This window comes from Cyprinus carpio, chromosome B25 (genome assembly GCF_018340385.1).
Source record: "Cyprinus carpio isolate SPL01 chromosome B25, ASM1834038v1, whole genome shotgun sequence".
NCBI lineage: Eukaryota > Metazoa > Chordata > Actinopteri > Cypriniformes > Cyprinidae > Cyprinus > Cyprinus carpio.
This window is the reverse complement of record NC_056621.1, coordinates 17758007-17775672: the sequence shown is the minus strand read 5'-3', so window position 1 is coordinate 17775672 and position 17666 is coordinate 17758007. Positions and strand designations below refer to the sequence as shown.

At 35.1% G+C, this 17666-nt stretch overlaps 1 protein-coding gene across 2 annotated transcripts in view; it reads right to left on the bottom strand.

The window, feature by feature from the left end:
* LOC122142432 (zinc finger protein 469-like) overlaps positions 1–17666 on the bottom strand; it is a 294747-nt gene that overhangs the window by 217027 nt on the left and 60054 nt on the right. For both annotated transcript variants that reach the window (XM_042753099.1, XM_042753103.1), the window contains exon 2: positions 486–536. The gene's annotated coding sequence lies outside the window, so the exon portion shown is untranslated. The remainder of the gene's footprint in view (positions 1–485; positions 537–17666) is intronic.

Sequence of the window (17666 nt, the reverse complement as noted above, 5' to 3'; positions counted from 1 at the left end):
GCAGCTGAAGGGCTCAGGAAATTAGCTCAAACTTATATGGGCAGAGTGAAAAAGCATGCAAGAATTTGAAAGTCAATGGGCTTAAAGGACAAGCAGGAATGATCAGAATGCAACTTTTGTTTCATTTTAACTAATTTCTTCTGCTCAATTGTCCAGATTTTTTATGACTCCATATCATACTGCTCAAAAAACACCAAAAATTAGACAAAAGAATAAAAGATTTATACTGAAAATGTAGGCTAAAACCACAACCTGGGAAAATAGAGATGGATATACATGGCAGAGATTTCAAATTTAATTAAAAATATAAAACGAAAGCTTCTTTCTGGAATCGCAGAATTACTTTTCAAGTAACATAAATGTATGTAGTGCTTTTAAAGGTCAAAGAAAGAAAGAAAGAAAGAAAGAAAGAAAGAAAGAAAGAAAGAAAGAAAGAAAGAAAGAAAGAAAGAAAGAAAGAAAGAAAGAAAGAAAGAACAGCCTACCTATTGGTGTATCTTTTCTTTGGGGACTCCACACCAGGAAACTCCAAAAATCTGGAGATAAACAGAACGAAACAAGGTCAGTGATACAATAATGACTTATATTGCAATATGCATACACTGTCAAATGAAGCTCAACATCTCTAAACCAAGTACAAAAATATCATAGTGTGTTATTTCAGCATTTTTTAATGTTTAGTTGCATTGCACTTGGTTTGAACAGACATTAGCATTAGCCATCAACATTAGCATCAATTTCACCACAAATGACAAAAAGCATGATTTTTATTTTTGTTTTTTATTTTGACCTCTGGAGCTTGGATGACATGGGGGTGAGTAAATGATCAAAAAAAAAAATATTCTGGGAGTTATTTAATACTTTAAGTTAAGTATGAGTTTTAACAATATCACATTGGAATAACTCCTACCCTCCCACTTACTTAGCCTACTGAATGAAACTGTTATGTTGAAATTAATGAACAACATGTCAATCTTTGTTCAGTCACTGTTGGCCAGCATGTCTGATTCACAAACAATACGCCTTATTCATTCAGTTCATTTTTGTCCTACTATGTTTTGTTCATTCATAGACAGGACTCTTCATTCAGATTCAAAACACATACTTATTAAGGAATCCATTCAGTTACAAGACTGTTCACCTTACAAGATCCATTCATTTACAAGACATGATTAGTATATCTGTTCACTTACAAGATCCAATCACCTACAAGATCAATTTAATCCAAAAATATTTTTACTTAAAAGATCTGTTCACTTAGCTCAAAAAATAGTTATTCCTTCATGACCACAACACTGTTTATCTGATTTTAAAATACCCATTTGAAGACGTGAACTCTTCAGTATAACACTTCAAAGCCACTTTTTTGTCTTTTATCAACTATGTGTGCTGGACTCACATAAAAACACCTGCTGACACAGTCTACACACATCCATCAATGTCTCACTGTTATTACTAATTAGTATATGGCAGTGCATTGGAAGGTTACTGCATTGTGGGTACTTGGCGTAGTCAGCACGTTTGGGTGAATAAAGCACAGCAATCAGTTTCAGTTATGAACCAGCCACGTAAAAGAGTTACGCATGAGAACACCACAAATAGCACAGTCTATGTTGTTACAATGTACACACACGTACCTTACCCCTGACCTCTCTTCATTATGTAAACGTCTGATACACACTCAGCTGGACTTGGAAGCCAGGCTGCCATGACCTTTGGAAAGCACAAGTGGAACACGTAGGCTAATTGTATGAGCATCAGCTTCTCCTCAGACTGAGACACTTTTTTGGCAAGAAAATAGAGACTCAAACTGGACATAGGCTCTGCATTTGCTGCGGCTGTTTTTCCTGTTGCGCTCTCATTCACAGAGACCCTCAACGTTCTTTTAGTATTCCCCCAATGCCATGGCACGTGTAATGTCATGAACTTTCATTATTCACCGCTCAACAGAGGAAAAACAACTTTCAGATATAATAGAAATGGAAAGATTTGCTCCACTAAGACCCTGCTGGCTACGGCAGGACTCTGGCTTCCACTCTCTGCATCTGCCAAGATCTGAAGAGCTGTTGACTTGTCTGGTATCGCTCACAAGCCCATGTGAACATGTAAGATCTCTAGAACCACTTAAGATATGAATGCTAGCAGAAATAATGAACCAAACATACACAAACATACACATGCCCCAGCATTTTGAAGATCAGCGTTGCCTACAGATGCCAACGTACAGTGTTTAGTTTGCAGTACATCAAACATAGCAGGATACCGTATTAAAGTAGAGATGTAAGATTAATCGATGCGTAAACTGCAAATAACCCACTTGTTAAATTATGGCCAAAAGAAAACTTAAACTTTGGCTAAGCCGACTAAAACACAGAAAGAATGTAATTTATTGCCATTTTATCAAACAACATTGTAATCCAGTTCATCTAGTGCAGTTTGATAAGATCACACGAGTCATGAACAAAACATTAATTTAAAAACACATCAAAAGCACTAACAAAACAACAAAAAACTGAAATGTACATTTAAAGTGTGTCCCTGCTATTTTTTTCTTATTAATATTCAATGTATAGCCAGTCCATCATACTGGATGTTGGAGATACTTTCCCTTGAACCAAAACATTAACCACACAAGGCAAACATATAAAATGCCCTGTGTTGTTTCTATACACTCAAACTCTCTTAAACTGGAAATACTAACCGTATCATTTATGTCTCTTACCCAGACCGAGCCCTCGATTTTGTGCGTTTGGAAAGGAGACGACCATCAGTAAGAAAAGCAATGGTGCAGCTTAAGACAGATCTGGCTCAAAATGAGCATGGCCTTTTATATGTGAGATTAAACTGTGTTTACACAACCTCCGATTTTTCCTCTCTGTGCTCTATAGTTACTCAAAGGTTTGTGTTTCAGTCATGTCCCTTGTAAATCACTGTCACATGTTTAATCTTAAGTGCAGAGTTTGAATAAAAAATCATTCTCTTCTCAGAGTCGCTCTAAAATGACTACCTATAAATTTATCGGTCAGCCGAAGTCTGCTATTATAACAGTAGCCCTTTGGTATTTCCTAAAATGTTAAATACTTTGACTTGACTAGTTACTTTTCCATTTACAGTTTAAAAAATAAAAATTCCCTAGACCAAAAATTATTAGTATGAGAAACCACACAGACAGACAGACAAACAAACAGACAGATAGAAAGATTAGACAGACAGACAGACAGACAGACAGACAGATAATAATATAATATACACTTTGCTCAAAAACCAATAACAAGACACCACAACATATAAAAAAAAAATTCAAAATGAGGATGACATTTAAAGCTGTCACCAAATGCAAACCTCAAAATAATGACTAATTTCCAACAGAAAATAAAACCCCAATCTGCCATTTGTTTCCAATTTGGCTCATATCTCCACATCAAATCACCTCTGAAGTGTAACATAACGTCCAAACATGCATATTTCTGAATCATTTTGATAACCTGACAGGAAGTCCTCAATCACAGTGATCATATCACATCTATACATCTGTTATTTCATACCACTGTAGACATCTGAAAGAGCTTCATCTGTGAGAAAGCACTTTTGCTTCAAGCAACATTTCTTAGAATAATACAGATGAAGACAATTTGACAGCTTCCAAACAGCTTCTCCAATGCAAACATGCAGCATGACTCAGCTCCGGCCAATGACATATTAATCTCACTGACAAAAGCACCCCCCCCCCACCCAAAAAAAAAACAAAAAACAAAAAACTGTGGAGCTTTCTGCGGTAAACCCGACATATCTCAAAGAAGCCAGCAGACCAAGCTAAAATCCAGACACGAATGACACCACACTTTCCAAACCTGAGGGCCGGACCAAGACACATGCAAAATTAATCATAAATAATCAAAGTAAACAGACTGAAACAATAAACTCCCCTTTCTCGCTGCTTTTAATGCTGTCGTAAAGAAAAACCAATGAGCCAAACGATTTTGCAATGCAGCGTATGGACAAATGCCCATTGAAAGGATATCTGAGAAAAGGTGAAAGTGTTTTTTTTTCCTGCTGGCTTTACCTTCCAAACAGACTTTGTATGCGAATGGCTGAATAGTAGAGGGCCAAACAGTCAGGCCTTAAAACAGAAAGAGGAAAAGGAAACTAATGAAAGAATAGCCACGGAGGGTGTCCCTTTCTGAAACAACTCAATCGACTGAAGCCAAAAGCAGCGAGACCTTCAAAAGACCTATAATAACACATAAAAACAGAACTGCCCTCCTGTGAACCCATCACAAAGTCACAATAAAGGGTTCAGCAGTTCTGGTTTGGACAATGATGTAAGTCGACTGCCTCCAGCACTGAGTTTAAAGCCGGGTCCAGACAGAGCTCATAAGTCTGGATGGATTCTTCTTTAGAAACAAGGAGCATGAACCTAGTTCACAGGTTCTTAAACTCACGAGCCGCAGAATTCTGGAGGACCTTGACAGATTCTAAGTGGTCTGTGATGTAAAAAGACTGTTAGATTTAAAAAACTAGACTTAAAATAATTAAAGCAGACTTAAAAATAATGAAAACAGACAAACAAAAGTACCAACACTAAATTAATCAACTCCTACCATGAAATCACTCATTTTAGCTAATCATTCATTTGCTAGTATTTGAAGTCTAGTTACATTCAATGAAATAAAAACAAAAAAGCTGAATGGCACAATTACAGATTGGTAAAAGTGAGTATTGAGGATATAAACTACATTCGGGCATAATGTGCCTGATAATGTTTATGAGAAGATTATCAATTGTTTATTACATAAGACTTTATTATATACGTTTTTAAAAGAGATTTATAAAGCCATTATCAAGAGGGAGATGAACTGCAAAATTAATGCTTACCAAACATTTTTGTGGATGTAGCCAAAGTAAATTACAAGAAAAACAACAAAGAAAAGAGGGAAAGAATATCGAAACACAAAATCTAACTAAAAAACAAACTCTTTAAACACAAACATTCAAAAAACAAACACTCAAACAATAAACACATTCAAACAAACTAAAGCAAACATTTAAACAAAAAACATTCAAACTAAAACATTCAAAAAAAAAACATATTCAAACTAAACACAAATTAAAACAATCTTTCAAACAAAAAAATACAAACAAATTAAAAAACAAACTAAAACATTCTAACAAAAAAACACATTCAAACTAAAAACAAACTAAAACAAATATTCAAACAAAAAAAGAAACACTCAAACGAAAAATCAAACTAAAACAAACATCAAAACAACAACAACAAAAAAAAACACATTCAAACAAACTAATGAAAAAAAATAAAACATTAACAAAAAAAACAAATCAAAAAAAAAAAACAGTGGGGCTCCGCCCATATTTCCCATCTTGCCTGGCTTTGGCCAGTGAAAGTTGCAACTTCACTGGTGTTGTGCAATAAGATTTCAGGTAGGTTTAGGAAGGAAGGGAGTCCCCGAAAGCGTCTGCTTCTGACGCCATGTTGAGAGACTTAAAAAAAAAATCAAAACAAACAAACACTCTAATAAGTAAATAAATAAATGTTCTGTCACAAATTCTTATATTATTCAAGTTTAAATCCATAAGCATGGTTTGATTGAGAATTATTTGAATGGTACATCGAATCCTTTCTCTACGCGTCCTCTAGAAGAAATCCCTGTGATTAACATTTTTGAAGTTTCTCAAAGAAACTGACAAGTAGCCTAGATGGCTGGAAGAAGTAAAAGTTTAGCTTCCAAGTTTATTTTGTCAAAAGCACCCAATAAATCTGTCTAGGACTAAGGCAAGTGTTCAGAGAAGTAACAACAGCACTATAAAGAGTAGAATACAACTTCACACACCAGGAGTCAAACAGCCAAACCTTGTGTGTGGACCTCTCAGCCATAAACCGCATCCTAAACCCCCGACTCAAAAGCCTGTGAGAAAATCTGGGTCCACAGCAGGAAGATGCTGGGATCTTCTACTCCAATGTCCATGGGTGAAATACAGCAAGAGAGTTGAATACAGCAAGTGTGTGATTTCCACCTCAACCAAGTGTTTGCCTTGGAATAGTGGAAACCACAAAAATCCTAAGCCCTATTATTGTGTGAAGTGTGGATCAAAGTTATGGATCCCTGTTGGAGCCATAAATAATAAAAGAAATGTGATAGGCCAGCACATCCTTTGGAGTTTAACACGGATCTCCTACATACAGATCTGCTGTTTTCAGAGTCTCCTACAATCATGTCTCCTACACAAGCCCTTCATGATTCATGTTCTCTGATGTGTGTGTACTAGGGCTGTGCGATTTATAAAAAAAATTATATCTCGATATTGTCAAAATTTTTACGATATTCTATATGTATCTCAATATGCTTGCATTTGCATTTAAATAAAAAAACAATTAAAAAACATGATTTTCTTTTGCCCACTAAAAAAAAAAAAAAAAAAAAAAAAAAATTTTTAGATTGAATGGCTAATTTAAGCAGTTAAAAAAAAATCTAGACCAAGTGATCACTTACTGCTTTTTATTAAATGAACACATTTAGGCCTATATGTATCTGAAGTAGTGCAAAACAAGTACAGAAAGTGTCAACTTTTTTAGTGAATATAATTCACAATTTAAGCTATGCAACTGGGGGAAATAATAAGTATTTTATATTAATTTTTTTAACAAGTTTTTTTTTAGCTAAGAACACAAGTCTGTCAACTGTCTGCGGTTTAAAGCTTTGTGTCATGAAACTATGTTCTCACTGACACTAAAAACCCTCTTAGATGGGGAGCTAGTTGCTGAAGCACATATATATATATATATATATATATATATATATATATATATATATATATAATGAATACCAAAGACTTTTGCACTCTCTCTGTCTATATTATGAAAACTGGTAAATATAACGGTGAAATTCCCTAATAGTAATTCCAAATGGCCATAGCCTATGTTTCTCTATTCAAACATCAGCGGTCGAGTTAGAACATTTATTCAGCGATCGCAATCGCAAACAATACAGTCGAGATCTCATGACAGAATACAGACCGGCTGAACGACGCTTTCATTAGATCGCTAAACTCCAGCTTGTTAGTGTTTTCAGATCATCTGCGTGCGCATGGTTGCCAGATTGTTTAAATAAGCAAACACCGGGCAGAAAATGTATCCTTGTAACAGCAAAGCTCTGATTCGGGGATTTAAACTCTTGTTATCTGGCAAGCGCTCTCATGAAAGCTCTCGTAGTAGAGGCATGTAGAGCAGTCCGCAGTTACATGTTCCTTTTTTGGACGTTCTGCGTGTTCTTTTGGGAAAGTATGCTTGAATTTGAAATATTCCCAATATTTTCTAATTTTACATCATTGTCAAAATTATTCTGATATTATCGCTAATATTCAATATATCCCTAATGTATACTGCATGTCTTTTGCTCTACCATTAACAGAAAGACACTGAGTTTGTAAGGTGTAGGGCCCTATAAAATGTTAGCTTTTTTTCCCCAAATGGATTCTGGATCCTATTTTTCTGTTTTAATGTATTTTTGGATTCTGTTTTAATTATCAAATTGCATTTTAGTAATCAGAAAGCATGTCTAATAATAATAATCATGAAACAATTTAACAATTCATTTAAAAGTTAAATTAACTAACAGAAATTAACTTTTAGGGTCCTATGAAATCAGCTTTATTTTTTCCTGAATTCCATTTTATCTATCCATTTCTTCCCTAATGATTTCAAGTTTTCTTTCTTTCTTTCTTTCTTTCTTTCTTTCTTTCTTTCTTTCTTTCTTTCTTTCTTTCTTAATTAATTGAAACCATAAACAATATGGTTGAAACGTATACAATATATGAACTAGTTTTTTTCAGAAATTCTGTGCTGCCTATTTTAATTTTTATAAATGTATGATTTATTCCAAATGTATTATAAAATTTATTATCATCAAAATTAATCAAATAAAGGCATAAAACATTAAAAGGCAAATAAAGGCATAAAACATGTAATCAAATGAAAATCTAACATTTTCTTTTAGTTCTTTAATCTTTTAGTTAAAAAAAGAGTACAGCTCTTTACAAAGAGTGCAACAAGATGTTTACTTTAAAATATGGAAGAAAAATCATGATTTTCCTTAAGGCTTTATTAATTTTATTATTATTATTATTGGCATGAAGACCTTTGAGTTTCTGTGTTTATATGATATGATGCTAGTTTTTATTTAAATGAAATGGCAAAATGCTTGTGAGGTGACCTTCCATGCAGCTCCACGTTTTCCTCATCACAGAAATCATATGGCCCTAAGGTTACAAGTTGAGGCAGATGAAGCCTTTGAGGTCTCAGTCTGCTAGGAGCCGGTTCTGTCAGGTGTTTGTCACTAAGAGCGGGTGTAAGAGCAGGGCTGGGGGCCTCAGCCCATCAGCTGGCGGACAAAGAGGGCCACTGTCTCAGCAGGGATTGCCTGGCCCAACTAGGATTGATGGGGTGGTGTTGAAGGATGGAGATAGCAACCAAACAGACCGTCTTTCACAGCCTGACCAGTGCCAGGGGCTTGTTTGGGGGCCGTGGCCCCCGTCAACACCTCTAAGCCCTGGCATGGACAGTAGGGATCCCTAAACTGGCCCGACCGTGGCCTTTATATGACGGACTGGGATAATCCAGCCCCCTCAAAAAAACATTCAACAATTGCCCATGTGTCCGGGCTGTAAGACATCTGTTATATTTGGATGAGAAGAAAAATAGCTGTACTTACATTTGAGGAACTGGACGGATCAAATGTGATTATTTTCCAGTGTGTGACAGAGGTGGGTCTCTGGAACCGTATTCTCAGCAAAAATGAAAAAACATCATTCAGCTCCAATAATGGCTGAATCCCAGCCAAACCATATTTGATAGACTTAAAAGCAACTCTTTAAATGCCTAATTGTAGAATTTAAGAGCCAGTGATGAATAAGGGTGTCCAAGATAGAGATAATGAAACATCTTTTTCAAAAATATTGTTTAAAAATGTATGTTCCAAGCTGTCGGTTTCATATGGTTTTTTACATCAATTTAAAAAAAGTTTCAATTTGTTGGCGCTAGGGGTGTTCGCTTTCTGGTGTTTCCTGAGGCAACTCCGACTCCCACCATAGGAATTGACTCCCCAAATCCATGTACATCAAAACAAGGTCAGGAATAAGAAAACAAGATTTCAGTCATTTTTTTTTTCTGACACAAAGTCCCTTTTATCAAAACAACACTATTAGTATGGCTTCCTTAATTAGTCCAATTTAGAGATGACATTAACTTGAAATTTTTAGAATCAATGTCTTTTTCCTGCTGGTCAAAGTAGGCGTTTTTAAAGAGGGAAAAGTCATAAGAAACAACCTTTTTCTAATTATTTTTAGAGTACAACGGTAGGACGGTGGTGCTAAGCATCCACAATCATCTCTTAGGTACAAAACACTTGGCAAATCAAATGAATGTTTATTGCATTAATATAGCTGGCACAGAATGTATGTGCAATTACAATGTAATTTAATTAATTTTTTGTGTACGAATTCCTTGATTCATTTTGTTCACTCTGTGCTAATATAGTGCACTCAACTGGCATACACTATATAGGGTTTAGAAAATGAGTGAACAAGTGAGTGATTTCAGACACAGTGTCAGAGTCAACAATGAGAGTTGAGGAACTGACTTTTTTTTTTCATTTTTAGTCAAAGCCATTAATCTTGTGCTTCAATCAACCTGAGGATCGAGTGCCGGCTCATGATACTTTCTGTACCCACATCCCACTTTCTCTACCACAAGTGTCTACTTCCCTATACAAAAAAAAGAGGCAAAACCCTATAGACATTTTTACTTCTAACTTGGTTACACCACATGACATTTTTAGAGTTATTAATTTGAAACTTTTCATATATTTAATAAGAATATATATGAACAGTTTCAACTTAAGAATATATAAGAAATGTTTCTATGTAACAGCTCGAAAAAAGTCATGCAGTGCAACCAACCAAAGAAAATATATGTAAGTGTACACATCTTAATCATTTTTAAAAAGTTATATATATATATATATATATATATATATATATATATATATATATATATATATATATATATATATATATATATTTTTTTTTTTTTTTTTTTTTTTTTCATATTAAAAAGATTCATTTTAATATGTTGATAAGTATTACATTTTAAGGGAGATGCACCACATGACATTTTACAACCAGAACTAAACTTGCCTTGTAATAAAAAGGTCAAATTATCTGCTATTTAAAGAGACTTATTGCCCATGGTCAATTAACCTCTATGATATCATTTACTGTTTTTTAGCTTTTTTCTGCATGCTGGTTGCACCAAATAACATTCCATAAAATTTGTAATACTTTTAAAACTTTATAGATTTTTTTTTCTTTTAAACAATTTTTTTATTTTAATAATGCATTTTTCTTCATTACGCTATGAGGGGATTCAAGGTCATTCATGTATGAATTGCATCTAAAAAAAAAAAACCTGATCTCGATAAACAAAATGCAAATGCATCATGCCACTGGCCCTTAAACTAACGAAGGGTTTAAAGAGTTTGTTCTGGTTCATTTCGCACAACCACCCAAATCTTAAAAGAGTGGAAAGATAAAGTAGAAGACAAATTGCTCATTGTTTCGGAAGCATTTGGCAAATAGGTCAGGGAACGGAGACACTGCATTCCCCCCAGGGAAACTCAAAAAGCAGGGCACATAAAGTCTCCCTTTTCCGTCTTCCAGTTTCAGAAACAAGTTTCCCTTTCATAGGAATTTATCTGCAATGCAAAGCAAAGAAATGAACACCACAGTGTCAAACATAAGCAACTATGTCATGAATTATTTGATGGTAGATAGATATTACGCAGGACAAAATTGTAGGTCTGTCTAATTATGATTTCAAATGATCTCCGAATGATTGACGGCAACATCATGAGGTTTTGATAAAAGCTTTGAGAAACTTTGCTCTGGTTTGTGGACAGGAAACGAGGTTGGGTACAGTCTTAAATGATTTTCTGGTGAACATTACCCATTATGGGCTTTAATTTGAGCCCTGGGGCAACCCTAATGCTAACCTTTACCCTATAAACCTAACCAGCCTCAAATAACTGATCATTTCATTAACTCTCATTTACCAATGGAAATATGACACAGGAGTAACAGACAGCCAAGACATTTGCTCCTGATAAAAAAACGTCAATAAGCAGTGATATACACCAGACCAGAGCGCATGTGGAACAAAACAGTATAGATCAACTGCAATCTAAATCCCCATCGGCTTGGAAGATTTCACGCTGACGGAATAAAGTGACCAGAGGGCAAGAACTCACTTTAATGAAGAGTCGGTTTTCACATATTAAAGGTGAAGTCATTTTTCAGTGTTACTGCAAACCGCACATACAACCATAAGTCAGTCAAGTAGATTGATTTCCATGAAGAGTCTACACTATGGCTCATACATTCTTAAAAATATAGGTTCCAAATGGGAAATTTCGCTGTGATGCCATAGAAGAACAATTTTTGGTTACCCAAAGAACCCTTTTGTGAACCACTTTTTTCTTAGTGTGAAGAACAATTTAATTATCTAAGAAACGATTTTAGACTATAAAGAGTCTTTGTGCAATGGAAAGGTTCCATAGACATTTAAGGTTCTTCATGGAACCATTAATGCTAAAAATAAGCTTTATTTTTAAGAGTGCACTCTTAAAAATAAAGGTTCCAAAAGGGGGTTTTCAAAGAGTCAACACAGAAGAACCATTTATGGTTTGCAAAGAACTTTTGAGCCATAAGTTTTTAAAAGAAATGCCAAATTCTGTCATAAAACTCTAGATGACACAGGCTGATGGGCCATGTTGCATACGCAGCCAATAAGTGTATTGCTTAACATTTAAATGGCTGGTTAGCATTCATTAGAGCATTTCGTAGCACGCTTTCTTAGTCACTCTGAAACCCTCCATCTTCTCCAGCTCCACCTGTATAGATCTTCTATGGATTATTTATGTGTTACTTAAATCTTAAACACTCACAGCACCATATCAGCTTATGTACTGGCAGTAACAAGTTCCTGTACTTGCTTTGCAGCAGCAGCAATAATCTACAACTACAGCAATAAATTACAGCAGCAGCAATTCAGCAGCAGCAGTGTAGCAGACCTGTTCCACCAAGAATTGTCATACTGCCATTCTCCATGCTAAAATCTTCTGAGAGTTGTCATGATAGAACTGTTTTTTGTTTGTTTGTTTGTTTTTTTGTTTGAAGAACATTTTAATAATTGGAAGAAACTTTTTCCACTATAAAGAAATGGAAAGGTTCCATGGAAGGTTATTCATTAATGCCAATAAAGAGCCTTTATTTTTAGGAGGGTATGGCACTTTGCTTGGTTTGTCCAAGTGGCCCAACATGTCCACTTTGGCTAAGCCGATGGCTTGAGTGTGGGGTGAGACAAATTGACTACTGAACAATGAAAAACAAATTATAGTATGATTTAAATCAATATGTAAAAATATTACTTCCACAACTCATATTTACATAGAAATTTTTCATATTCTTCATGTCACAAAAATAAATAAATAAAATAAACATTTTAAGATTGAAAGTCTGGGTCTGGTATTATGGTAAAATAATATATACATAAAAGTAACTTTAAAAGAAAAAAAAAGAAAGAAATTTAAATATCAAGATAAAATGTTTCCATAACAGTTTTAATGTGACCGCCATATTAACACTAATAAAAAAATTGACCTCTGAGACATAAAAGTTTAAAATGCCCACATAAACATTGTTAAAAAGAAACAAAGAAACAAACAAAGAAACAAATAAAAGAATACACTTCATGAAAAACCAGTCGGTAAACAGACTGATGTACTTTTTGAACAGACAGTACCAAAAAAAAAAAAAAAAAAGCTTCTCAGTTCAACACAGTGACCCATACTCAGAATACGTGCTCTGCATTTAACCTATCCAAAGTGCACACACAGGAGTGAACACACACACACCGTGAATACACACCTGGAGCAGTGGGCAGCCATTTATGCTGCGGCGCCCGGGGGGCAGTTGGGGGTTTGGTGCCTTGCTCAAGGGCACCTCAGTCGTGGTATTGAAGGTGAAGAGAGCGCTGTACATTCACTCCCCCCACCTACAGTTCCTGCCGGCCTGAGACTTGAACTTGCAACCCTTGGATTGCAAGTCCAACCTCTAACCGTTAGGCCACGACTGCCCCACGACTGCCCCGCACAGGACTCTGCTGTGACCTTAGTCATGACAATTCACAGTGAATGATTCATTTAGAGTGAATCTGATTCAAACCACCTCACAGATCAGATTGAGACTGCTTTATGAATCTTTTTGACTGGTTTCTTAAAAAAGTAGCATTCATAAGAGACAAATGTTTGCGAATTTGCAATGGTGACCAAATTATTCACATTTTATTTGGTTTCATTTTAATTGCAGTTTCAAGCCTAAAAGGAGTAGGAGTACAACAACATTACCATCACTATTGCTTATGCTGCTTATATTAAAAATTAAATCTCATTGTCCAAATCATCCTGAACGATTCATTCTATAAACATGAACACTACCTCAAATCACATGTCTTGTTTAATGTACAGATGAATGATTCATTCACAGAGTATGATTCAAACCACCATCTAACAGGCCAGATCGAGAATATTCGTGAATCTTTTGACTAGCTAAAAAAATAAAATAAAAACAACTCTTCATAAGAGTCATTTGTTTGCATATGAACAATGGTGACATGATTTTACTCAGAATTTTATTTTTGGTCACATTTTAGCTGAACTCTGGAGCCCAGAAGGAGTAAGAGGGGTGTTTGGGCCAATGTTACTACTGCTATTGCTTATACTTGTGGTTGATCTGAACAAACTCTAATCACTAATATAAAACCTATCCTGAATAATCATGCTACGAACATGAATACCACCTGAAACCATGTGGCTTGTTTCATTTACAAGAGAAGCTGCAGGTCAGGAACAGCTCCTTGAATTAAAAAGACGAGTCTTCCTGCAAAGCGCAGCCACAAACCTCTGATTCAGCTAACACGCATACTGCGAGTCAGTTCTGATCTAGTATTGGATCTGATCTAGTCCGCTCTGGTCCCAGCTGAGGTGGTAGGGGGTACTTTCCCCATAAAAGCTCTCCAGAACCGTTCTCCTCAAAATAATGTAGTCAAAGTGTTCAAAGAGTGTGTGTGACAGCTAAAAGATTGTTCTGTCCCATCCAAATCTCCAATGGCTCTTAACCAAACACAGAGCTGCTTTGCGGATGGGAGCACTTTAAAATGTATCCATTTGAAAGCGGCTGTTGTCCAAACGTCCACGTGTATAAAAGAAAAACACAATCATTATTACTCTCACATTTCCATATGCAACTGGCCGGGCCGTGACCGCTAAGCTGGCGATTGGTCCCATAAATCTTTGACAAGAACGGGACCGAAAGCAGTTTACTACTTTATGGCCTTATTTTCCGTTCCAAAAGCCTGAGGTGAAATGCAAACATCACATATGATGAAATACTCAAATTTAGGGTACTTAATATCCCCATTTCTGTTCTGAAGGACAGAAATACCTTTCGATTGATCGAATGTGAAATAATGGAAAGCAAGAGCCAAAAAAAAAAAAACACCAGACTAATGCAGAGGTGCTGTTTGGGGTAGTGCTGTTGGACTGGATGAGATCTTAAAGAGCTGAAATAAGATGTTGGATTGAGTCGAGCCGATTTATGGGAGCAGGCAAGGACAGGTCTAAAGCTGCAGTGCCGAAGGAGCAAACATGTTGTTTTTTTGACTCTAGCTCTGAGTGGAGATGATGGATGTGGAAGCGGGTAGGAACTTGCTTTGATGAGATAAGAATCAAACTCTCATCTGATAACAGCCCAGAGCAGCATCTCAAGCAGGACCGAAGACCTTCAGATGAGCGTCCAAGCTCTCACACACAGATAACAATCAGCAGAAAGCTGCCTATTATGTCATTCAAACAGGACATTAGTATAGTATACTAGGGGTGTACAATTAATTGAAATTTCTAATTGCGATTACAATTATGGATGCCACAATTATGTTATCATTCAAAGAGTCCACTTACAGTATGTTATTCTGCATGCTTAAAAAGGGTTATTCCACCACAAAATGAAAATTTTGTCATTAATCACTTACCCCCATGTTGTTGTTAAAAAGTAGTAGATTTTTTGTTCTTTTTTGGAACAATTTTTGATATTTTTTGTGTGAAAAGGGGGGGTTTTGAGTGTGTCATATAGTGTGAAATAAATAACAGTGTCAAAGTCAAGGAAAGTATGAGAAGCGTCAATACTCCATCTGCCATCAGTGTTTCAACCGTAACGTTATGAAGCGACGTAACGTTTTTTTTTAAGCAAACAAAAATAATGACTTTTTTCAACAATTCCTCTCCTCTGTGTCTCTCCAAATCAGCGTTAGCGCCATTTTGGCAATTCTGAGCAGTACACAGGTGGCGTATGCTCTTGTGTGCCAGCAGCGCTGCGCCAATGCGCTGTTTTCATTCAAACCAAATCGTAAATACACGTAAAAAACATATCCTTGTGGCACGGCTGACACAGAAAAGCATAAGCCGCCTGCGTACTGCTTAGATTTGTCAAAATGGCGCTACGCTGATTTGGAGAGACACAGAGGAGAGGAATTGTTGAATAAAGTCATTATTTTTGTTTTCTTTATGTACAAAAAGTATTCTCGTCGCTTCATAACGTTACGATTGAACCACTGATGGCAGATGGAGTATTCTGACAATGCTTTTCATACTTTTCTGGATCTTGACACTGTTATTTATTTGGCAGTCTATGGGAAAGTCTCAAGCCTCCCGGTTTTCATCCAAAATATCTTAAATTGTGTTCCAAAGATGAACAAAGCTTTTACGGGTTTGGAAAGACATGGGGGTAAGTGAATAATGACAAAATTTTCATTTTGTGATGGAGTATACCTTTAAGATGCATTTTTTTTCTTTCTACATGTTATCTTAATGGTTTTTCCAATTATTTCAGTTTTAGTTTTAGTATAACATTATAATACCATTCATTTATTTATATATATATATATATATATATATATATATATATATATATATATATTAATTTAAAGAAGAACCAATTCAATGTATAATTGACATTTGAGGCTTAATTCTATAGAAAAGCACTAAAAGTTTTTCAGTTATAGTGTTTTCAGCTTGTTTATTTTCATATAAAAATATGGCATGCGGTTTCATCAAATAATGGTATAAACATCATTCAATGTAAATTGTGATAATCATAATTAATAATCGCAATTACAATTTCAAGCGAATAATCGACAATTATGATTTCTTTTTCATAATCGTGCAGCCCTAAAGTATACTACAATTTCAGTCAGAGATCAAACATTTTTACCAATATATTGAAATGCACACCTGGTGTAACATCTTTTTCTGCTTGAAAATCGATAAATGTATTAATTTTCAGTTTTAAAATACAGTTTTATATTGTTAGCACTTAAATGTTTTAACTGTCAAAAATTGTTTTGCAAGGAAAACCCTAACACACCTGCAAAACCAAACGAAAAAGGTTTGGAGAGCAAATCGTTTTGATAAAATAAATAAATAAATAAATAAATAAATAAATAAATAAAAAACATACTAGATTGAGACTGTTTTGTGAACCTTTTGACTGTCTTAAAAAAGGGCCATTTAAAACAGCCAGTTGTTCGCAAATCAGGCAATGGTGAACAGATTCCGGTCAAAATGCTATTTTTTGTCACATTCTGCAGAATATACTGCACCAAGCACCGTGAAAAATTATTTTTATTATTTTTATTTTTTTAATCACAATTTCAATCATTATTTATGCATTTTTAGGCTTGGCATGCTGATTCCAAAAAAAAATTCTCTTTCTGCCTGACTGATCTTTAGCCTAGCAATGCGCTAATGCCAAACTCTACTGGAATTCATTGTGAATCAATCTATTTGCATTATGTACAGCATTGTAGAGTTTCAAAATCACCTCCTTATGAGGTTCCATTTCGAGTTTGAAACTTATGGCTTTCTGTATGTGTAACAGAACTAATGTTTGATGCATTGATGCCAATCATCCACGCACTAGTATGATCCCATTTGACAGGAAACTAATAAAAGCTTAAATGTGACACCCAAAGTTGCCTTTTACCACTGAAACTGCAGACATGAGACCTTTCAAAAATCTCTGTCAATCACACAGATACTCAACTCTCAAAAAGCAATATGAAAAAAATCTTTTACAGGGAGAGAAACGAGGAGTGAAATAAAAAGACACCAGTAAGAAGATCAGTGAAAAAAATGTAAAGCATTAACTAATCAAACACGACTGTAAGAATAGATATAGTTCAGAACTGTTGTCTGGTGGACATACTTTAAGACCAGTGTAAAAATTACAAAACAAAACCAAAAACAAATACAAATAAAATGAATTTAAAAAAAAGAAAAGCATTTCCCCACTATCCACTATTATTCATACAAGATGTTGCAAGATAAATGTAAAAATAAGAGAAATAAGCAAGAACAATTAAACATTCAATATCATCCTATACTATTATAAAAAAAACTACTATTTTATCAATATAATACCATAATAAGGCCTCCCTACCTATTTTAATGTAAAATGTGGGATAATTTTAGTGTAAAGTATTA